We start from the raw sequence: 25,707 nt of genomic DNA, 5'->3' as shown, positions 1-25,707 counted from the left end.
CAGCAGAAGCCACAAATAGTGATCTTCATGAACAAATTTTACAATTTCAAAGACACAAATGTGGAAAATATTGTCATCGCAAATACAAAAACAAAGGGAAATACTACACCAAATGCCGATTTGGTTTCCCTAGACCAGTTACAAATGCAGGTCAAGTGAACAACCTCATCTCTTCAGTTAGACATAGTGTTAAAGGTAAGTCACCTAAAAATACGTATTACATAAAAAGAAAAGAAGAAGAAAAATATATCAATGAATATATTGCAATCATTGCCCACTTATGGAATGCAAACATAGATGTGCAGTACATTGCAGACAATTCTACTGCAGTTGCATGATATGTCACAGCATACTTAAATAAAGCAGAAAAGACAGAGCTCCAAGACCTCTGGAATGACCTGTCATCAGATAAAACAGTATCTCAGAAATTATACAGCTTGGGCATAAAAATGCTCACCCATAGAGAATGTGGATCATGTGAAGCAGCTGATTGTTTAACTAGTACTGCATTGTATGGTAAATCTGAAAATATAGTATGGCTAAGTCTTGGTCCAGCTAAATCTAGAAAAAGAATTCTAAAATCATATGAAGATATAGAAACAATAGCCAAACATGATCCCAACAGCCAAGATATTTTAAAAAACAATTTATTGGACACATACTACCCAAACAGAAGTAATTCTTTGGAAAACATGTGTATATATCACATAGCCCAAAACTACACATACAAAAATAATATGAAACCTGATGAAAAAAAAGGTAAATATAGAGTAACAAACTGTGAAGGCAGCTTAGTTAAACTCACTAAACCAAATTCAATTAATCATATCAAATTGTCATTAAAGACTCCTCAACATAAAGAAGTATATTACATGTCCCTGCTACAACTCTTCAAACCATGGAGAAAAGAAGAACAATTACTAGATAACTATGACTCATATGAGGATGCTTTCAAAGCAAATGAAAGCACTATAACTGATGTAAACTTTACACAGTACAAAACAATGTTGCACAATGAACAGCAACACAAAGAAGAACTCCAAGCCGAACTAGATAAGGACACTCCTGACAGTAGTCAACCTTCTGTAACAGGAAGCCAAGAACCACTTGGAGAACCACTGATAATAAATGAGGCAGAATTAGCTATGATAGAAGTAGAAAACACCATGTGTCAGTATGAAGATAAGGAAGACTTAACTATACTACAATCAAAACTAAACAATGAGCAAAGTAGCATTTTTCAAGAAGTAACAAAACAAATTGCACATGGTGTAAAACATGAAAATAAAGAATGTTCCTGCCATAATTATAAACCTATACTACTGTACGTCAGTGGTGAAGCTTTTTCTGGCAAAACATTCCTAATAAAAATCATTAGTAAGTTCCTTCAACAATTGACAAACAACAAACTGTCAGCTGTTGTCACTGCCCCCGCAGGTTCAGCTGCCTACAACATAGGTGGTGTTACATTACACCGATTACTACTATTACCAGTCGAACACCAGAAAAAATTAGACTATTACAAACTATCTGCAGAAGCTGCAATGGAATTACGCAGAGTATTGAAACAAATGAAAATGCTACTAATAGATGAAGTGAGCATGGTCTCGAACCTGATGTTAGCTTTGATTCACCTCAGATTACAAGAACTACTCAAAACAGACTATGAAGAGCTCTTTGCAGGAAAACACATTATTGTTTTTGGAGATCTGCTTCAATTAACACCAGTAAAAGGTGAGCCTATTTTTAAAACATTAGGACACAAACTCTGCCGTAAAACTGTTGGCAGTATTGGAAATGTCAACGTTTGGCAACATTTCCAATACAGAGAATTAACAGAAAACATGTGGCAATCTGCAGATCTCACTTATGCCAACATTTTAAAAAGTATCAGAGTTGGTATACTTTCTACAGAAGCAGAAGCAATATTGAAAACCCGGAACATTAATGCACTTTATGGCGATAATGCATGTGCGACAGATGTTATGGAACAATTAGCCCACAAAAATGTCAATTGTATGGCCTTAATGCCAACTCTTGCAAGCTGTTTCAAATTCAATGAAATCATGCTAAGTAAAGAAATGCAACCAATCATGGAAATTAGCGCCACAGACAAACTAGATGTACATGGAATGACACTACCCATGTGTGACCAAGCCACACAATTGATTTCATGTGTGAAATCAATCTCAAACACAGCAGGCTTAGAAAAGACATTAAAATTATCCTTAAATTGCAGAGTAATGCTTAAACGTTACCTTGACGTGGACCAAGGACTAGTTAATGGAGCACTGGGTACAGTTGTTGGCTTTCAAACATACCCACGCAACAACAAAATTCAGTTTGTCAATATACTCTTTGACAAACTTTCAGACTAAAAAGGATAGGACGCTCAATAGCTAGATTCCTTCTCTTCAAAGATATGTATGTACGCAGAGAACAATTTTCTCTAACTCTTGCATACACAGTCACGATTCATAAATTACAAGGTGTTACACTAGACAAAGCAATGATAGATATTGGTAACACAGTCTTTAAAGAAGGCATGAGCTATGTAGCACTATCACGCTTACGTACACTTGAGGGTCTATTTCTAATCAACTTTGATGCAAGTAAAATAAACGCTGATATTCCTTGCATTTTAGAATACAATAGACTTTGCTCACTGTACACTACCCCACCTATACCCATATTCTGTTCCACAAAAAGTAAAACGTTATAAAAGAAAAATAAATCAAACAGAAATGCAACAGGATGTCACTGCAAAACCTCCAAAGAGAGTAAAAGAAACTAATACTTCATCAAGTACCACAAGCAAAAAAGAATCAATTAGGTAAAGTAAACCAAGTACTTCTTTAAAGAAGGAACACATATTCCAAAAAAGCAGTTAGATACACAACTACCTGGACCATTTAAATTCTCAAATATAGTTGGTGTAAGTTGCTACGCAAATGTAGCAATGAATATTCTATTTCAATTACCACCAATTGTTCACAACATTTACTTACACAGTACAAACCCATTGTGTTTGCAAATGTTAGTACTTCACAGAAGTGCAGCAAACAATCCTGACAACACGTATAGTGTTTTTGGAATAAGACAACAATTGGACTACTGTGCTGGAATGGTGAAATTCACTATAAATTCACAGGAAGATCCACAAGAATTTCTAATGTACTTACTAGAAGTACTGGAAAACAAAAACATACCTATAAATGAAATCTTTCAGTTTTATATAAAAAAAATAGACAGCTAGAATACGCCAATTGGTATCTAACTGCTCCAACGTTTTATAATATCAAAACAAATAAATAATATGTTACTGCTCCAAAAAAATACAAGCAGCCAAAGTATTAAGCATTAGCCAGAAACAACAAGTGAACACTGAAAACAAATAAATAAACTGTAGCATAACAGAAAAAGGTTTTTTTTTAATCCAACATGGATATTTTTTCTCCCACAGACCCAATGATTTTAGCAACAAATACAGAAACTGAGCAAATTGCACAATACTCTGATTTGTAATCTACTAAATATGAGGGTCCAAAAAAAATAAAATAGTATATTGAATGTACAATGTAATAAGCCATTACAAAATACACTAACATGCTATTTTCTTTTATCACAGAAATTAACAAGAAAAACATGGACTCCCGTTACTAGACCAAACAGTAAGTATACATTAATAAGGAGAACCATAGCAGCATATCACATCCATAGTATCTAATACCTTTGTTCCTTATACATTTGTTTTTCACCCAAAGTTAAAAGCAAATATGAATGTGATATGCTGCGGTGCGGCCAAATGGCCATGCACCCAAGACTCTATGCCCTGGCAACAACCACCGCAGCATATCACATCCATAGAGTCAAACATTTCAACTATGGTCTATGGAAACTTTTAATGTCCGCGGACATTATGAGTGTTCTTAGAACACTTTCAACTTGCCAGCGAACAATACAGACAGTGTTTTCAGGACACCCCCTATGAACATTTCAGAACAACGCGATAGTTCTTAGAACACTTTCAACTTGACAACGAACAATACGGACAGTGTCCTCAGGACACCCCCATTTTGTTTATTTGCGAACATTTCAGGACACTGCGAGTGTTCTTAGAACACATTCAACTTCCCAGAGAACAATAAGGACTATTCCTTCAGGGCACCCCCTACGAACATTCCAGGACACCGCGAGTGTTCTTAGAAACGTCTTCTGAACACCCCCATTTTTTTTATTTGCGAACATTTCAGGACACCGCGAGTGTTCTTAGAACACATTCAACTTGGCAATGAACAATACGGACAGTGTCCTCAGAACACCCCCATTGCGTTTAATTACGAACATTTCAGGACACCATGAGTGTTCTAAGAACACATTCAACTTGAAAGAGAACAATACGGACAGCGTCCTCAGGACACACCCATTTTGTTTATTTGCAAACATTTTAGGACACTGCGAGTGTTCTTAGAACACATTCAACTTGCCAGTGAACAATAGGGACTATGGCTTCAGGACACCCCCTACGAACATTCCAGGACACCAGGAGTGTTCTTAGAAGCGTCTTCAGAACACCACCATCTTGTTTATTTGCGAACATTTCATGACACCGCGAGTGTTCTTAGAACACATTCAACTTGACAACGAACAATACAGACAGTGTCCTGAGAACACCCCCATTTCGTTTATTTGCAAACATTTCAGGACACCATGAGTGTTCTAAGAACACATTCAACTTGACAGAGAACAATATGGACAGCGTCCTCAGGACCCCCCCATTTTGTTTATTTGCAAACATTTCAGGACACCGCAAGTGTTCTTAGAACACATTCAACTTGTCAGCCACAACCCCATTCATATTTGCGAACATTTCAGGACACAGCGAGTGTTCGACAACATCTTCAGAACACCCCCATTTTGTGTATTTGCGAACAATTTAGGACACCGCGAGTGTTCTTAGAACATATTCAACTTGACAACGAACAATACGGACAGCGTCCTTAGGACACCCCCATTTTGTTTATTTGTGAACATTTCAGGACACTGCGAGTGTTCTTAGAACAGTTTCAGTTTGCTTGCGAACAAAACGGACACATATTGAGTCCTCAGAACACCCCCCATTCAGTTTATTTAGAACATTTCAGAACACCCGTGATGTCCGCAGACAAATCGAACACAAAAAGACTGTCTAACACATAAAAAACACAACTTTCATCCTATCTCATACACTCCCACCCTCCCCGAACACACTTACACACCAACACACTCCACTAAATACAAATTTCCGCGGATGACCGTGAATCCAAGATGGCGGGCGCTACCGAAAATCTGAGGCGCTTCATACTCCACACCGTCCAATCAGCGAACACGTTGCATGTCCGCGAACATCACGCAAGCCGATTGGCCAATCAGGACACTGTCCGTGGAGCGAACAGGGAAGTCCGTCCGCGGACCGAACACAGATATCACTAATTTTTTTTTACCTACTTTTTGGTCATTTTAAAAAAAAACTACTGGATGGATTTTCACCAAATTTGCAAAAGCACGCTTTCGGGACCAAGCCGCTGCTCCTGGTCAAAATTTGGTGAAAATCCGTCCAGCGGTTTGGGCTGTAGACGCGAGCAAAAATGTTTTCCCATTCAGTCTATGGGAAAAAAAAAGTTTTGGAACCCCCCTATAACTTTGCCACCCCTGGACGAATCCTCACCAAACTTTGCAAAAAATCTCAGAGTGACCAAAATACTTACTTTGCAAAGTTTGGTGAGGATCCGTCCAGGGAGACAAAGTTATAAGCCGCCCAAAAAGTGCTCTTCCTATGGAAACACCAACTTAACCATAACTACATGGCCACTACCATGGCCATGTAATATATATATGTATATGTATATATACATATGGTTAAGTTGCAGTTTCCATAGGAATTGCACTTTTTGGGCGGCTTATAACTTCGCTCCCCCTGGACGAATCCACACCAAACTTTGGAAAAAAGTATATGGCCCGCTCTAAATTTTTTTGCAAAGTTTGGTGAGGTTTGGTCCAGGGGGGGCAAAGTTATAGGGGGGTCCCAATTTTTTTTTTCCCATAGACTGAATGGGAAAAAAACTTTGCTCACGCCTACAGCCCAAACCACTGGACGGATTTTCACCAAATTTGGACCAGGAGCAGCGGCTTGGTCCCGAAAGCATGCTTTTGGTGAAAATCCATCCAGTAGTTTTTAAAAAAATGACCAAAAAGTAGGTCAGAAAAAATTAGTGATATCTGTGTCTTCTTCGCGGACACACTCCCCTGTTCGCTCTGCGGACAGGACAGGGATTGGGCAAGCGGCTTGCGTGATGTCCGCGGACATCTGACGTGCCCTCTCATTGGCTGCAGTAAAGCGTGCAGTGCGTCTTATTTTCAGAGAGGCCCGCCATCTTTGTTGATCATTTCAGGAGCGGGATCTGCCACCTACATAGTAAGCTCAGGCCCCGTGTCTTCCTCCCGTTCCCCCACCCCGCTCATGCCCGTGTCTTCCTCTTGTCCCCCCCGCTCAATCCCCATGTCTTCCTCTCGTTCCCCCACCCCCTGCTCATGCCACGTGTCTTGCTCCTGTCCCTCCTCATGCCCCGTGTCTCTCTTTTGTTCCTCCACCCCCCGCTCACGCCATCGGCACACGGTGGCCTGCGGACGGCCGAGGAGCGGGATCTGCTGCCTGCACAGTTAGCTCAGGCCCTGTGTCTTCCTTCGTTCCTCACACCCCGCCTCATGGCCCGTGTCTCCCCTGTTCACCCCCATCCCCGCTCATGCTCCGTGTCTGTCTCCCTCCTTTTCCCCCCATGCCCGCTCATGACCCGTGTCTCCCCTGTTCACCCCCACCCCCGCTCATGGCCCGTGTCTCCCCTGTTCACCCCCACCCCCCGCTCATGCCCTGTGTCTACCTTCTTTCCCCCCTACACTCCCCCACTCATGCCCCGTGTCTCCCCTGTTCCCCCCACCCCCTGCTCATGCCCCGTGTCTCCCTCCTGTACCCCTGCCCCCTGCTCATGCCCTGTGTCTCCCTCCTGTACTCCCCACCCCCCGCTCATGCCCTGTGTCTCCCTCCTGTACCCCCCACCACCCGCTCATGCCCCGTGTCTCCCTCCTGTCCCCCCACCCCCGCTCCTGCCCCGTGTCTCCCCTGTTCACCCCCACCCCCCGCTAATGCCCGTGTCTCCCCTGTTCACCCCCACCCCCTGCTCATGCCCCGTGTCTCTCTTCTTTCCCCCCACCCTCCCGCTCATGCCCCATGTCTGCCCTGTTCCCCCCACCCCCCGCTCATGCTCCGTGTCTCCCTCCTGTACCCCCACCCCCGCTCATGCCCCGTGTCTCCCTCCTGTACCCCCCGCTCATGCCCCGTGTCTACCCTGTTCCCCCAACCCCTGCTCATGCCCCATGTCTCCCTCCTGTTCTCCCCCACCCCCCGCTCATGCCCCGTGTCTCCCTCCTGTTCCCCCACCCCCTGCTCATGCCCCGTGTCTCCCTCGTGTACCCCCCACCCCCGCTCATGCCCCGTGTATCTCTCCCTCGTGTACCCCCCCACTGCCCGCTCATGCCCCTTGTCCCCCCCCCACCCCCGCTCATTCCCCGTGTTTGCCCTGTTCCCCCATCCCCCGCTCATGCCCGTGTCTCCGTCGTGTTACCCCCCACCCCCGCTCCTGCCTGTGTCTCTGTCGTGTTACCCCCCCAACCCCCGCTCATGCCCCGTGTCTGCCCTGTTCCCCCCACAGCAGGGACTTACTGGGTCATTCCAACCTTGGAGGACACAGTAAGTCCCCATTCCGGGAACCATTCCCCATTCCCATTCGAGCTCCCATAGGGCTCAATAGGAATGGGGATGGAGCTAATAACGGTACCGCAATTTGCGGCACCGTTATTAGCTCTGAAGTCCCTTAACGGGTCCCTTCCAAAGGGACCTCTGAATAGGGTGGTAAGGGATTACCGGCACCGGTGTCCTTACCAGTGCCGGTAATCCCTTACTACCTACCTCATAATGAGGCCCAATGACTTGTCGTAGTTCAATATTTATCCAATGCCTCACTCTAATGAGTTAACAGGTAAATTGTGGGGCTGCACTATAATCTCCCTCTTGAAATTGCCAAAGGTTATTGGCAGGTGTGCCAGCCTCCAGAAGTCCATGAGAGAGCTATTTTCACTATCCAGAATGCAGTGCCTTATGTACCATCTCCTGAAGCTACAGTATGCATTTGCTGGTGCATAGATTGATGCCATTGTTATACATAGCAGCAGCTGAAATGGTTGGGAAAAATGACGCTATTTAATCCGCCAGACTTTGCAGCCTCTGGTTTGACTGGTTTGATTAAATGTTAATGCCCAATACGCAGGCCTCACGTTGGGTAGCTGAAAGTGAAAATATAAAGAAAATGGGCATTCTGGAAACAACCTTTTGTTTGTTTAATAACAGATAATATGGAGAGCTTTTCAATAATGAGCAAGTCATATTTCATATTATTTCATATTATTAAGATACTTTCTTTTTCCAAGCCCCATACAACAACATACAGATCAAATACAACATAATTCCAAGTAGAAGAAAAACCTAAAAGCAACAGAAGGAGCAGAAGGTTTAAGAAACAGGACATAAATCAATCATTCATATTAGTTTATACTTTAGAGCAGGCTAAAATAATCATGCAAAAAAAGATAACAACGTTCATGGTGTAAACATAGATTCAACTAATTAATGAAAAAGACAAGCATGTGGCATCTTTAAATACATTGTTATTTCAATAGGGGGATTATCATAGTAATATGAAAGTAGTCAGGCAAAAGACCATTACATGTTCATTTGATTATGTTGTACACACACAAAAAGGGCAAACATGATCCAAAAAATGTGTATGTAACCTATGGCTGACTACTGAGTTAATAGGTAAACAATAATTAGCCAAATGACAAAATCTTAAAAACATAGAATATAGTAAGTACATTTGAATGGAATTGAGAATGGTTATGGTCTCTAATGAACAGCCGAAAATTCGATAGAATGACGTTGGGATGCGTACTAGGCTTCGAGAGCTACTGGTAGGTTTTTGGACAGGTCCTTGTCAACACCTTTCAAACCATCTACAGTGTTATTTCAATTATCTCGGTTGAGTAACCACACACATGCTAAATCCAAGTAATAATATTCTGACCTTGAAGGGCCCTAATAGCAAAAAGAAATAGCTGAGTAAGTGTTGCTGTTTTGTAGGACCACATTCTCAGAAACAGGATGGCTGGGGCAGCCACAAGACAGTCTGAAAGATGTTTAAGCCCCAGTTTGCAAAGGAATGCATAGGCCAGTGAAATCAACAACAAATCTAACAAATTTGCAGAATTTCTTTCTCAAGAAATGAAGATTGTCAAACATGGCCTTCAAAAATCCACAGACAAGAGAAGTGTAGGTTGGTAAAAATGTGTTACGTTTGTTAAAGTGTTCTCTGGGAGATCATGGTGAGTCCGAACTAAGAGGCAGCCAGTGACATCCTCAACCTCCACGGGCCTCCCTCCACCCTATCTCAGGCATCCCTGCTCCCTAAAATGGCCCCAACGATTTGCTGGACTGTTGTTAAGGGAGGGCCCCTCCTCTCATAACATCACACTCCTCATGTTCTCCTCCCTTTCCCTTTACTCTTATCTCTTCTTGCTCTCTCATGGTCCCTCTCTCTCTCTCTCTCTCTCTCTCTCTCTCTCCCTCTCTCTCCATTTCTGACCTCACCAGAACATATTCCATCAATCTTCTGCCTGGCTGGACTTTTATAGCCCAGCTTAACATGCGCTATACCTCATTTGGCTTCTTATTGGTGCCTGTGGTCACCTGTTCTTTTGGGTAAATCTCTCCTCGATCTTTCCCCAGAGGGTTCAGCCTTCGGGTCACAGGTTCCAAAACTCCTGGTAAGCCCCACCTCATTTCTAGTCGCTGTATTTCTGTACAAAACAGTTATTTTTCCCTGCATGGTTTACCCACATTGGGCACATTTTTCTTCATTGTTCTGGATCTTTCAACAACACCTAACCAAGGACTAATTTCAATGGAGGCCCATACCAACGCATAGACCTCAACTCAAAGTAATGTGCTACTGTTAAAAGATGCCAGCCAAAATGCTGGCTACCCACATTCTGAATATCGATCCACTGCTCTTGAGCTCGGTCTGTGCTTTAAAACAATTAATTAAAAAATAAAATGTCTGAAGCAACCTGCGGCACTGGGTTTGCGTCCCACCATGGTCTTTCGAGTTTCTTTGCTACAAAATACTACAGAGATGTTTGTTCACATGACATTACACCTCAGCAATGGGGTCTCATGTGCCTGTTGTTATCTTCATATATGATATCACACAAAACAACAAACGTGCATGGCTTACTTAAGGGCTAGAAAAAACTTTTTTTCACACTATTATTGTGTACCCTATAGCTTACCCACATCAGAAGCACACACTTTCCCTCGTGTTGCGTTCTAGCCCTAGGTAGCGCTGTGGCTCCGCCTGTCTAAATGGGATAGGTAGGAGAGACTTGCCCTCTAACTACAATGTGACAGTTTCTAAAAGTGGTTATCACTGGCTATGACTTGCACATAGCACAATTTGCTAAAACAAAAGTTGTGAGAATAGACAGTCCACGTGGGTCTGTGTGCTCATGCAACTATTTATCTGCCCTCTGTGGAGTGTGTCTGTTCACTGTTTTTGATAAAACTCTATAGCAAGTGAGACTTATAAATCATTATATCATCTCACTATTATATGTGTGGCTTCTTTAGTTACCACTAAACAATAAGGCTCCTATGTGGGGAAAGAGCCTCTATTAAGAGTAAAATTGGAACTTATGGACCACACTTCAGTGTCCTAAATAAACTGGAGTGATTGGTGGTTTTTCTCTGTCTTTTCGAATTTGTGTCCCCCTTATTTTTTAGACATCTGGGTCTGTGGTCGACCGGTTTCAATGATCTGTCTTTTCATGCATCATCTTCTTCAGGACCTTTTAATTTCACATATATCGACTGAATATGCTCATCCCACGGGTCTGGCACAGCATGATCTGTGGGACAGAAGAGATTGTCAGAGTCAGTGATGACTTCTCTTGAGGGCTAAGCATGGTCATATTTCTTGCTTAGTTTGTCTTATTCATGGTGGACAATTGGACATGTTCCCTAGACCATTAATAATCTTTCTTTTCTTATCTTGTCTGACATGCTCACGCCTCCACAGGTGTACTCCAGGACTCTCTATTTCTCAGTGTTTCATAAAGTAACATTTATTTGATCATTTTAACAGTATGTTCTCACTTGTACCTTATTTGGATGCTGTACATGCACAATGTCTGGATAAAATTCTGATCTTGTGCCCTGGCGTCGCTTTAGTCCGAGCCCCCGTGACTGTACTTGGTCTTTACCTATATAGTCCAGATACATAAGGGTGAAACTAGTGTTTTTATTGTCATTGGTGTGCCTATGTTCATGATTGTCTCAAAAAACAGCCCTTGTGACTTTCTTTACCTGGTGACTTTGTATACTTGGCCAGGGCTTTATCGAGTGTTCACATGGAGAGTTCTTTTCAATTCAGGAACACTCAGGTTTCCCGTTCGCTCGACAGTGCTTAATAGCACAGGGTAATTCTGTGGGGTAAACACCAAACAAGTCATGTAATCTTTTGCACAGTTTGCTGTTGTCCCGTGTTTTTAACTGCCTTAGTTACACCATTCGTGGTCTATTCCCTATCGCTCGGCATTGTCACATTATTCTCAAAACCCATTCCAATTCAAGGTGGGTTTTGCTGTTTTTCTTGTAGCCACTATTCCATCCTATTATGTTTAATCACCTTCAAAAGGTTTTTGTCTGTATTGATATCCCGTGCTCAGATGCTTATGCCACTCGCGATCAATCGCCGGACACCCCAAAATGCTGGCTACCCACACTCTGAATATCGATTCACTGCTCTAGAGCTTGGTCTGCGCGTTAAAACAATTAATTAAAAAATCAAATGTCTGCAGCAACCTGCGGCAGTGGGTTTGCATCCCACCGTGTTCTGTCCAGTTTCTTTGCTAGCCAGTAGACCCTGGCACCGCATTTGGTCTTCAGGCTCTGGTCCGGGTTCTGATTGTAATGATCTGCAGGCTTTTGGAACTTGTGCTACTGCAAAGTAAACAGAAAAAACCTTGCCAAGAGATAGGCTAGCAAGCACGTGGACGGGTTAGTATTAGCAACAGTTGTCCAGGTCAAACACTCTGCAGAGTCAGGGCCTTGTGTCCTGTAAGGATATTTGGCATGTTACAGCACAGAGTACAGCACTACTGCACAAGTAGCACATTTTTTTTGCAGCACCACCACAAGGGTGCGGTACATTGCTATATGGGTTACCAGATTAACAAGGAAAGACAGGCTATTCAGTCAAAAACGATTTTAACATATAAGATGCAAATCTATTTTTACAGTTAAAAGCACACGTGCTCATTTAAAAATGCACACAATTTTTCACCTGAAATGCCTACGGTGCGAGAGACACATTTGAAAATTAACAGCTAACCTATTAACCATTAACCTGACTAATAAAACCTTATTTAACATAACCCACTAATAAAATGTGTTCTCCACTGCAGAATTAGGCATACTCTGAAAACCATTTAAATGTGTGTGCAGATTTTTTTTCCTCTCTTCTCTGCCTGATTCTCCGTGTTTTTGTGCACAGTAACTGCAGGAAGAAGGAAGTCAGATTTGCAACAATTGCAAATGTATAAGCGAAGCTATTGTTGAAGAGTAGGAGGATGAGAGATGATGGATTTCATTGGGACACGTCATACAGAGGGCTGAGAGGAAAGTTTTAGTGGGCAGTAACGGGGAAAAAGATCAGGGAGACATTTTGCTGCACTACTGGGGAGAAGACCTGGCTGTGGGGCTCCTGACTGAATGCAGATTCCTGTGTCCTGCTGCAGTCGAGATTGGGGAGAGCTGAAAGAAAAACCTTTCCACTGGCTGAGGCGTTCCTATCTGAAAAAGCTGAGAATTCCAGGCAATGACCCCGGTTTGAGAAGGAAAGGCGATCCTTTTACTGGGGTTAATCTTCAAGGGAGCTACATTCAGAAAGAGAACAGCTGAAGAAAACTCAGATAAGGTAATTACATAAGCGTGGGAGCCGTGTGTGTGCACGAAAATATGCAGTCAGTGTAGGATTCCTGTGCGTGTCTTAATCAAATACCAATGTTGCAATTTGAGTTCTGTTCTCCGCCACGCTCTTTGCAGTGTGTCATAGACAATGCTTTGACTGTACCATTTTATTTCTGTAAAGAATGAGATCGTGTTTAAATACAACTTTTATAATACAGAAAAATATTTGAAAACAGATGGGTGATGTTTATTGTTTACCATTACAATGCCGATGATGTGGGGAGATTTTTAAACAGTGCAATGGTCATTTTAAGACAGATGTGTGCATGTCAGAATCAGTATGAATAATTGTGAGTGACTGTAGCATAGCTTGTTGGAGGTACATGAGCCAACGGGAAGAGAGACTCTCTGAACATAGCTCCCTACCGTATATAAGGTAGTGGAAATTACCACAAGACTACCACATATAGCTCTCTGTCGTAAATAAGTCAGTGAGTTCGCCCATGGTGGCACACCAACACTATCACTGGAAAATGTGGTATTCCTAGAATGCAGGTCTGAGGTCTCTCTAGTGATCACACGAAAAATCTAAGCAAAGATAAGGGATTCTGGACATTGGGGCCACAAATAAAACAAGGGAATTATGCTCACCAAAATACCACCAACCACGTATACCAAATATGCAGGTCTGGGTGCTGAAATAATGCATGTCCATTGTATTATTGTTGCACATGGCCAAATCTGAATACAAAGAGTGATTATTGCTAAGTTATTTTTCGGCGGTAATAAAATACCGTCAGGCCCCAAATCTCCACAAAATACCCTACATATTTATGGTGCGTTGCAGGCCGGGAAAGTGATCATAGAGTACCTACTGGGCGTGGCAAGCGTGTCTCACACTGTCATTTGCACATTAAAGGGAACCCATTTTATAATAGCAGTGTGCCACTAAAAACGAATTTCAGAATGTCACATAGGGAAACCACATTCTCAGATCTAGTGCAATATTTAGAGGCAAAGTTATTTGCACATGGGAATTGGTCTTCGAATAGCACGTTAGAATGGAGTAACCGCATTCAGGGTGAGGTGCAGAAAGAAAAACTAGACAGTATTTTTGCAGAAGGCAGCATAATTCAGGTCTGCCTTACAAGATTATTGAATGCAGCCGATAAAAGTGCAGAGAAAGACTGTTTAATACGGCTATGCGGCAAAATATGGTTTATTTTAAACAAGTCCCTGCGAATGCAAGAGAATGATACTCAGCTAATTAACAGGTTAAAGACTGAATTAGAGGGGGCAAGTAAAAATCAGGAAATGTTGAGAGCAGAATTGGATGTATGCCAAAAAGACATGCAATTAAAATGCAGAGACTTTGATACTCAGTTATCCAAAAGCAAGAAACAATTTGAAGATAGTGAGCAAGAATTGGCACACTTAAAAGCCTTAGTGGATCACATTAGGCAGGATAAAGATGAGGTTGTTTCAGAAATGCAGATTTTACAAAAAGAACATTGTGAAAAAGGTGATCTCCAGAGTGCAGAACAAGAAATGATTAAAATGATTCAAGAAAGAGACAAGAGAAATAAAGAGTTCAATGAATGCCAAATGCAAATGTGCGATATGCAGGAGGTGATTAATAAAATGAGTGATGAAAATAATTATTTGCATGATGAAGCCAATAGACTCCTTAAAAAGTGTAAGGACTTAGAACAGCAAATGTGCATTCCCAGGTCCCAGGAGAGGCGGCAGGGTACCACATTCAATGGAGTGGAGGTGAAGTCTAGCTCTGCCCAAAGAGCTAGTGCCCCAGAGACTGGGCCGGTGACTGAACTTGGTTGCAGCGCCCTTGGGGGATTTGATACTCCCATTGGGGACAGCCACCAATCTCATACACCTGAAAACAGGATTGAATCACAAAATAGTGCAATTCCATGCATTGCAACAAGTAGCCCCATAAAAATAATGAAATCCATTAAAGCCCTGATCAAACCATTTAAAAAGGGAGGTGAATGCTGCATTGAGGATCACTTAGAAGCGGTGCATGACATTTTTAAAGCACTCCAGATACCTAAGGAACAGTACAGACAATATTTTCATTTAACTTTAGATGCCCCGACGGCCAGCATCATAAGGGGATTAAATGAACAGCAGAATATGACATGGCTGGAGTTTGAAAAAGAAATTAGGCGTCATTTTTCTCCTTTTCAGTCATTGCAGGAGGCAAAGAAAGTCGCATACACAATTACTGCTGGACCTAATACATCCCCTCGCCAATTTTTACAAGACTTAAGAAGAGCATTCTCTCGCTTTGATGTATCTTTTGACTCAAATTCCAATGAGTTTAAAACTGCATACAGAAAGACATCATATCCCAATTGGTCCGTGAATTTGACCGTGACAAGTCCCTTGAATGGATTGTACATCAAAGCACAAAGCTATATGAGGTACTCTATTGTCAGGGTAGAGAAAGTGATAAAATGAAAGATACTAGGCCTAAATCTAAAGAACCCTCAGCCACAGTAATGGAAATCAGGTCAGCCAAAATGTCCCTTGAGTCTGCTCAAAGTCAAGGTAAAAATAATGTGACACCTGAACAAAGGGGTAATCAACAAAGATCGCCATTTCCTGTACCAATATTCCAAACACATGATCCTAGTAATAGAGAGAGCTACATCAGCCCTAGGTATTTAGGGGATAGACCCCGGGTAAGATACCGGTCTGATATGGCAGGTATGAACAATAACCAGAGACAAAATCAAGATCAAAGAAATGATGGTCCCTACCAGTCATTGGGGACACAGAGTAGGTTTGATCCCAACACCATGATATATGGTAATCAGGATAGGCCCCGATATGTGGATCGATTTACTGATAATGGAAATCAACATAGGGGCCAGTACCCACAATCTGAGAGACAGGACATGAGGCAAAACGTGAACTACAGTCCACGCCAGTACAATGATTCCCCACCAGGGGACTATAATCAAAGGATGGGTGCAACCCGCTCCCCTCCACAAATGAATCAAGAGTTCAGAAACCATCCCAACCGACATCAATCACCTGAGAGGTATCAGAATAGATCCAATCAGGGGGAAAACAACCAATATCGACCTAGGCCACAGAAAGAGGATCCTAGAGAGATGGAAAGGTTCCAGTGCCTTGAGGCCCAAGTGAAAATGTTAGCTGAGCAAATAGGAAAGCTCTATACAGCGCAAAAACAACCTTCCAAAGAGGGGGCTGATGGCCATAGCAATGACCGGGGGGCTTCCGAAAAGTGACTAAGTACTCATGATAACTGCAGTGCCAAAATGACAGATTGCTCTGATATAATTTTGCATAACGACTCTGAGATGCCTAATGGATTAAAAATGAAAGTACCAGTAAACGAAATTGTGATAGAAAGTGCAAATACTTCTAAAAAAGAGGTACGGTTTAACTTAGAGCTAAATAAAACAGTAAAGATTTGCACAAATGAAAAAGAAACATTAGGAATTCCAAAAGAACAAAGGAACAGATTTAAGAAAAATGACTCATGCATGGGGAATACCAGTGAACAGGGAGTAAGTGGGGATGCCATAGCTCCTTCCCTGGGCAAGCAAAACAATGACCAAACACAGACAGAAAAAGGAAATACTCACAAGGAGGGTACAAGTCAATCACATGAAGAATTCTTTGAGCCACATATTTTTGTAGAGGCTGAAAGGGCTGGTATTACACTAAATGATCACAAATGCACAGAATTAAAAAATGACAAATTGCTGAATGATGTTGTTACACATGTTCAGTTGGAAGGTTGTAATGTGGTCTCTGATGTTACCCAGATGGATGGGCGAACAGTGGCCACACTCCAAAAAACCTCTGAACATGGAGAAATGAATAAAATATCTTGCACAGAAATGGGTAAAAAGGAGGGAAACATGTCTTTTCATTTACCAATGTGCTTAGCCAAAAGTGAAAAAGACCTGGGAAAGGTGAGCCCTGAAATCAGTAAGAATTCACATTTCTTATGTGTATTAGAGGAAGTTGAGGACAGATATTATGCACCCATCACTGTAGAAGAAAAGTGCCACACCTTTGCTATGATTGACACTGGCGCACAGGCCACAATTATGTCCAAGGAGCTGGTAAAGAGTATCAATGAAGGGAGGCCTCCACAGAGTCAGATCACAGTGAAGGAAAATCAAGGCCCAGTGCATAACTTTAATGGGGAGGAGGTGCCCATCATAGGTGTAACTGAGGTTGACATAAAAATAGGAAAGCACAGAATGAAACAAGAGGTATTGATCACATCTATTTGTGAAATTCCATTTCTGATGGGGACAGATTGCCTGAAAAGATTGTCTCCTCTCATAGATGGGGTGAATGGAGTGCTGTGGTCCTTAACCAAAAAACCATTGAGGCCTAAGAAACTAAAATCACAAAACAGCAATATAAAAGAATGTCACACCGTTGCCAAAACAAATGATGCTGTGGAGGTATATCTCCAGAATAGCTGCATACCTAGTGTCACTGTTATATTAATGTGTCAAGACAAAGATCAGAGCGACAATGAAAAACTACCTGTACAAATATACTTGGACCCAAGGAAAGAGTGGCAGACTGCCATAGATGAGCACACATTACGTTTCTATTTAAAAGAGAAAACATGCAAACAGAATATTGTTCCTAAAACAGATTCAGAAAAACACAGTACCACTCTGGCAGAAATACACATGGAAGATGAGCAACCATGGGTTCATGTTGGTATAAATGATTATCTTAAAACAATAAAAGCCACTTTAGCACTTGAACATGAAAGGAGTTTCATTAATGAGAGATTGTTGCAAAAAATTATGGAGAGGGAAGAAATCCCGAAATTTAGGATTAAAAACCAATATGTTTCTGGGTTGGACAGTCCAGACTTTGAAAACCGAATTGCAGGCAGATGCATGCTTAAAATTAGCATTGGGCAGAAAATAATTTACCATAATGTATGGATAGTGAGTGGAGCACAAAATGAATTTTACATGGGCAATGACATCATGCACAGAATGTGTATGGTGTTAGATTTCCTTAATCAAAAAATATGGTCACGCCTAGGTGGTCCGGCACCTGAATTTGAAGACAAAAGAAGGGCTTATCATTGTGCACAACTAGTTCCTTATGCAGTCGAATTACAAATGAGGAAAAATACTATTATTCCTGCATTTACAAAACAGTTTGCAATAACACTGAAATGCAAAAATGGACAGCAGATGAAAGGCTCTGATGCATTTGTATGCCTGAATGAATCCATAAAACAGCAAGGCCTGGATTATGAATACATTCCATTGGTAGACATTGGTGAGGGATCTGTAAAAATCATGGTAAATAATAAAGGTTATCAGGATATTCATTTAGAGGAAAACTCCCCATTAGGAATGGCCATACAAAAATCACATTATACGGCAGATTTAAATAACATGGTGATTGGGAATATTCCTGAAAAATATGTAGATGCCAAGGGCGAGTTGCCAGAACACCTGGACTCTCAGCCCAAAGGAATATTTAAAATTCATTCTGTGTATCCTTATGATTCAAATGAGACAGTGTACTGCCATCAAGAGGATTGCATAATATTTAATTTAAATGAAAATGAAACAGGAAATCAGCCCATTGAAGTGGAAGCTGATATGCCAAAATATTTAAAAGTGGCAGCTCTACAAAAAGACACAGCCACACAGTTAGAGGAATGCGCTGAGATTCCTTTACCAGAAGAGTTTCCAGAATTTTCCAGAATGGTAGAAGAGCAGATCTCCTTAGCGGATGCATGTGGCAGCGATGAGGATCGACGCAATCTGAGGGAAATATTTATGGAGTTTAAGGATGTATTTGCAAAAGATGCTTATGATTGTGGTTTAACTGATTTACATGTGGCCACACTACCAGAAGGTTGTAGCAGAAATCCAGTGTTTGTACGCCAGTATAGACTACCGCTGGCATGTTTAGAATCATTGGCAGAGATTATTAAAAATTTGGAATCACGGGGAATAATCAGGCCCATTCATAGCACATCCAATACGCCTATTTTAGGTGTGTTAAAGCCAAATGGTCAATGGCGGCTGTGTGCAGACTTAAGAGAGTTAAATAAAAGAGTACCAGTATCTAGATGGCCACTACCATTCATTGATCAGGGCCTAGCTCAGATACATGGTTCAAATGTATTTACCACGTTAGATCTCACATCTGGATATTGGTGTGTGCCATTGGCAGAGGAGATACAACACTTATTTTCCTTTACATTTGACAGGACTCAATATGCCTGGCTTAGAGCTCCGTTCGGGTACATCAATAGTGGGAGTGAATTTGGCATATTTTTGAGAAAGGCCATGCCGGATGCAGCGGAAAGAGGAACAATAGTTTATGTGGATGATGTCCTGATAAAAAATGAAAGCCTAAACAGCCATTTTGATGAAATAAGACATGTACTTGGCCAATTGCAGAAAGCAGGCGCCAAAGTATCTTTGCAAAAAGCACAATGGTGCAAGAAAAAAGTGAACTTTCTAGGGCATGAAGTGACTGAACATGGGCTAAATCCACAAAGGAAGAAAATAGAGGCCATACAAAGATTAAAAGATCCTAAAAATGTGAAAGGAGTAAAAAGTTTATTAGGGATGACAGGCTATAACAGAAAGTTCATTGAGAATTATGCCGAAATCACTCAACCATTGACTAAACTGCTTAAACTAAATACTACCTGGAGATGGGAAAGGGAGCAGTCTGATGCAGTGGCTAGATTGAAGGAATGTCTTGTAAAGGCACCATGTTTAGCATACCCCATAAAGGACAGGGATTTCTTTATAGAAATAGGTTTTTCTGAACATTGTATGTCAGCAGTGTTATCACAAAAACACGATTTGAATCACAAAACCATTGCATATGCAAGTAAGGCATTTTCCCAAGTTGAAATGAAATTTAATGAATGTGAAAAGGCCCTATTAACCACTGTGTGGGCGCTACAACATTTCCGCCCCATTGTTCAGGGAGAAAAGGTGATTATTGAAACAAATCATCAACCTTTGCAATTTTTAGAGAGTAAAAGAATTAGATCAGGCAATCTAGCGCAATCCAGAATCACTTCATGGACGCTGGCATTACAAGGTTTTCCCGTAGAAGTGAGATATGGACAAAATAAAAAGAGCCCAATTGCTCAAGGGTTAGCTGACTTACATGACTGTGCAGCTGAACAAATACCAAATGAAATGGAAGTGGAAACTAGTTTGCAGGAATTTGAACAATCACCACACAAAGCTTTTGATGAAAAAACATGCAAGGATTTGCCAACTATATATGTGGATGGTTGTGCTTTTCACATTGAAAATGACAGTAATAAACAATTGGTGGCAGGAATAGGAAATGTCTGGTTGAAATGTGAAGGCGTCCCCAGTATAGGGATGAGGATTGGGGATAGGAGCAGTCAGGTGGCGGAATTGGCAGCCATCTATAAAGCAATTGCTACTGCAGTTGATAAAAAGTTCAGTGAAATTGTCCTGGTGACTGATTCTGACTATGCACGGAATAGCTTTGTGGAGTATTTGCCTGGTTGGAAAGCAAGAGGCATGGTTACATACAACAAAAAGCCACTTAAACATGGAAAAATGATACAAGCCAAAGACAAATTGGTGTCAGAAAATAATTTAACAATATACTGGAGAAAAATTCGTGGGCATTTAAAAACACCAGGAGAGGATAAGGAGGGAAATGATAAGGCAGACCATCTGGCTAAGATTGGGGCTGTGATGGGAGAATTGCTACATATTGACTATTTAATGGGTGAAATACAAATTGATGCAGTGACACGTTCTAAAGCACCAAAGGAGGTAGATCAACCGGTGGTGCAGTGGAGTCATGACACGCCAGACCAAGATTTGATTGAGGCACAAAAGAATGATCAAATTTTGGGAATCTATTATAATCATTTGATAGATCCTGAACAAAATCCTGTAACAGAAAAAGATTGTATGGGAAAAGAAGAGTTGAGGGTGTTATTAAAGAACAAAACACGAATTAGATTACAGGATGGGCTCATGATTAGAGAGTCCATAACAGGGCAAATACAGTGGGTAGTACCCCTTTCATTCAGAGGTCTAATGCTACACCATGCACATGATGCCATAACTGCAGGCCATAGAGGTTCACAAAAGACATTAGAAATACTAAAAGATTATGCTTACTGGCCACATATGTCCCAAGATGTGGAATTATATACTAGAGGATGTCTAGTATGCGCCCAATTTAAACCTGCTTCACCAATGCATAGAGCACCATTGATGAAAAGAGGCCTAACTCTCCCATGGTCAGATTTGCAAATAGACTATGTAGGTCCTTTAAAAAGGTCGAGCAGGGGACACCGTTATATTTTGATTGTGGTATGTTTGATGTCAAAGTGGATTGAATGCATTCCTGCACCAGATTGTAGTGCGCAAACAGCAGCCACATTGCTGGTGAACCATGTGTTCTCAAGGTTTGGGTTGCCACAAAGAATTGAGTCAGACAGAGGAAGTCATTTCACAAGTACTCTAATGAGTAAGGTATGGCAAATACTAGGTGTAAAAAGGAAACTACATATCGCATATCGGGCGGCGTCTTCAGGTACAGTTGAAAGAAGCAATAGGTCTGTTGTGGATATTTTAAAGAAATTTGTGGCAGAAGCAGGTTCCAGCTGGGATTTACGTTTACCGTTGGTTCTGATGGCAATCAGGTCGACTCCTGCCAAAGCAACAGGTGTTAGCCCCCATGAGGTCTTGACAGGTAGGAAAATGGTGTTACCACAACACCTACTATACAGAACACATGAGCAAACTCTAGTGAGTGCATCCACAGTTCATGAATATATTGATGAACTGAGGAGGCATTTGCAACATGCATTTGCTTTTGTGCAGAGAAATCTGGAAAGAGCTGCTTACAGTGCAAAGTCATATTATGATAAAAAGACATCAGTAAAGGAATACAGTGTAGGGGATCAGGTGTACAAGTTTCATTTTGGAAAAAGTAAACAGAAAAATTCTAAATTTCTAGCGGCCTGGCAGGGGCCATTTCGAATTATAGATAAGGTCTCTCCTGTAGTGTATAAAATTTTGAAAAATGAAGGTGAAACAGCAATAGAGCAGTTTGTCCATGTAAATCAAATCAAACCATGCCATCCCAGGCATGAGATCAGGCAGCTTGAGCATGTAGAAACAGATAGAGTCCCTTGAGAAAATAAATGGGTGTAATCAGGAGGCAGTGACAAAGAAGTTAAAAAAAAGTTGATTGTTATGATGGCACATAAACACTGTAATATATGTAAAAATATATAATATAAATAAATAAATAAATAAATAAATAAATAAATAAATAAATAAATGCACATATAATGGAAGCATGGTTGGTGTGCAGAGAGAAAGTGTGTTAAATATTGAATATCTGCTTGTTTTCTTTTAACTTGTGTTTAATTTCAGAAAAGAAAAAAAAATATATTTTTACCAAGCATGTTTTATTTTTGGCAAAAGGATGAAGTTAGTATTATGCTATGTACTTAATTTGTTTATTTTCTATTTTGATTTAGACAATTAACATTATTTGGTCGGAGGTTTCGAGATCAGAGCCCACGGGAGAGACGATGGAGTCCTGGAGACCCCTGGATGAAGACCAAAAGATGCCTGCCTCCAGGTGGAGGTGAAGACAAAATAACCGGAATGGTTGCCAAGATGAAAGAATACTCGAATGAACCGAATAACATCGCTGGTCGGGACATACCAAAAGAGACAAAACAGAAGTTCCGGCATATGAAGTTCCACGTATTTATTATTTTATTTATTTATTTTAATTTGTTATATTAATTATTTGTTTTAGTTAGTTGTTTTATTTCTTTGTTTTTAATTGACTTGGAAAATTTAAACTTAAAGTAATGCCACTTCCACTGAGAAGGCAAATGTGGAACATTTTATGAACTGATGGACTCAGATGAAATGCTGATTGCAAATTTTCATTGATGCACATGAATATTCATTTTGTTGGATTGCTATATTGTAAAAAAAAAAAAAAGAACAAGTTGTTTTTAGGAATTGGCTTGGATTATAGCCAAGTTCTAAAAACAAAAGGAGGGTATATGTAAGGATATTTGGCATGTTACAGCACAGAGTACAGCACTACTGCACAAGTAGCACATTTTTTTTGCAGCACCACCACAAGGGTGCGGTACATTGCTATATGGGTTACCAGATTAACAAGGAAAGACAGGCTATTCAGTCAGTTAAAAGCACACGTGCTCATTTAAAAATGCACACTATTTTTCACCTGAAATGCCTATGGTGCGAGAGACACATTTGAAAATTAACAGCTAACCTATTAACCATTAACCTGACTAATAAAACCTTATTTAACATAACCCACTAATAAAATGTGTTCTCCACTGCAGAATTAGGCATACTCTGAAAACCATTTAAATGTGTGTGCAGATTTTGTTTTCCTCTCTTCTCTGCCTGATTCTCCGTGTTTTTGTGCACAGTAACTGCAGGAAGAAGGAAGTCAGATTTGCAACAATTGCAAATGTATAAGCGAAGCTATTGTTGAAGAGTAGGAGGATGAGAGATGATGGATTTCATTGGGACACGTCATACAGAGGGCTGAGAGGAAAGTTTTAGTGGGCAGTAACGGGGAAAAAGATCAGGGAGACATTTTGCTGCACTACTGGGGAGAAGACCTGGCTGTGGGGCTCCTGACTGAATGCAGATTCCTGTGTCCTGCTGCAGTCGAGATTGGGGAGAGCTGAAAGAAAAACCTTTCCACTGGCTGAGGCGTTCCTATCTGAAAAAGCTGAGAATTCCAGGCAATGACCCCGGTTTGAGAAGGAAAGGCGATCCTTTTACTGGGGTTAATCTTCAAGGGAGCTACATTCAGAAAGAGAACAGCTGAAGAAAACTCAGATAAGGTAATTACATAAGCGTGGGAGCCGTGTGTGTGCACGAAAATATGCAGTCAGTGTAGGATTCCTGTGCGTGTCTTAATCAAATACCAATGTTGCAATTTGAGTTCTGTTCTCCGCCACGCTCTTTGCAGTGTGTCATAGACAATGCTTTGACTGTACCATTTTATTTCTGTAAAGAATGAGATCGTGTTTAAATACAACTTTTATAATACAGAAAAATATTTGAAAACAGATGGGTGATGTTTATTGTTTACCATTACAATGCCGATGATGTGGGGAGATTTTTAAACAGTGCAATGGTCATTTTAAGACAGATGTGTGCATGTCAGAATCAGTATGAATAATTGTGAGTGACTGTAGCATAGCTTGTTGGAGGTACATGAGCCAACGGGAAGAGAGACTCTCTGAACATAGCTCCCTACCGTATATAAGGTAGTGGAAAATACCACAAGACTACCACATATAGCTCTCTGTCGTAAATAAGTCAGTGAGTTCGCCCATGGTGGCACACCAACACTATCACTGGAAAATGTGGTATTCCTAGAATGCAGGTCTGAGGTCTCTCTAGTGATCACACGAAAAATCTAAGCAAAGATAAGGGATTCTGGACATTGGGGCCACAAATAAAACAAGGGAATTATGCTCACCAAAATACCACCAACCACGTATACCAAATATGCAGGTCTGGGTGCTGAAATAATGCATGTCCATTGTATTATTGTTGCACATGGCCAAATCTGAATACAAAGAGTGATTATTGCTAAGTTATTTTTCGGCGGTAATAAAATACCGTCAGGCCCCAAATCTCCACAAAATACCCTACAGTCCCCTGAACACCCAAATCACACCTCTAGGCTAGGATAGGCTCTGGCATTGCCCTGGTAGGCAACCTACCACAGGGTAAGAGGGGAGCTTCCTGCGCCTCATCAATTTCCTTCCTTCTCCTGCTGTCCCCTCTCTCCTGTCCATGACTTCCTAGCCCTCCCTGCCCCCCCCCTTGGCTACCTTGTCCTCTCCTCCTTCCTCTTCTGCCCCCCCCTCAGGCTTTTTCTACACCTCCACAGGGTGTACCCCTGATTTGTACCCCTCCCCGGAAGTCTTTCAAGGACGGCAACCTTCTCCATTTTTCCACTCTTAACTCTTACTCAGCTGTCAAACACTCGTCTGAGATCTGCCGCCTCCTGGAAGAACTTGACTATGATGTCCTCGGTCTCACTGAGACATGGTTCATGGCCAGCTCTGTTACAAGCTTTGACACTCTCCTCCCTGACGGCTACAAGATCCTTTCTGCGCCCATGTCCAACCGTCCCGTAGGGGGTATAACCCTTATCTTCCCTGAGTGGATTCCTGCCTCTGTCATTCCTACGTAGGCCTACTCCTCTTTCTAATGCCTTGTCTGCAGGCTCTCTCTCTCTCTCTTAGCGGTTCCCTTACTGTGGCTACCATCTATCTGCCACCTGGTCAAATCTCCTCCTTCCTCTCTGAGTGGGCAGACTTCTCCTCTTCCCTCCTGGTCTCAACCACTCAACTCCTCCTTCTTGGAGACTTTAACATCCACCTGGATGGTTCCTGTCCTTCCTCTGGACTCTTTTGTGACCTCTGTGACTCTCTCTCACTCTGTACCCTCCCCTCTGTCCCGAATCACTCTGCAGGGTACACTATTGAT

The sequence above is a fragment of the Ambystoma mexicanum genome, chromosome 5q (genome assembly GCF_040938575.1).
Source record: "Ambystoma mexicanum isolate Mex_15411 chromosome 5q, UKY_AmexF1_1, whole genome shotgun sequence".
Classification (NCBI taxonomy): Eukaryota; Metazoa; Chordata; class Amphibia; order Caudata; family Ambystomatidae; genus Ambystoma; species Ambystoma mexicanum.
This window is presented reverse-complemented; position numbering follows the sequence as displayed.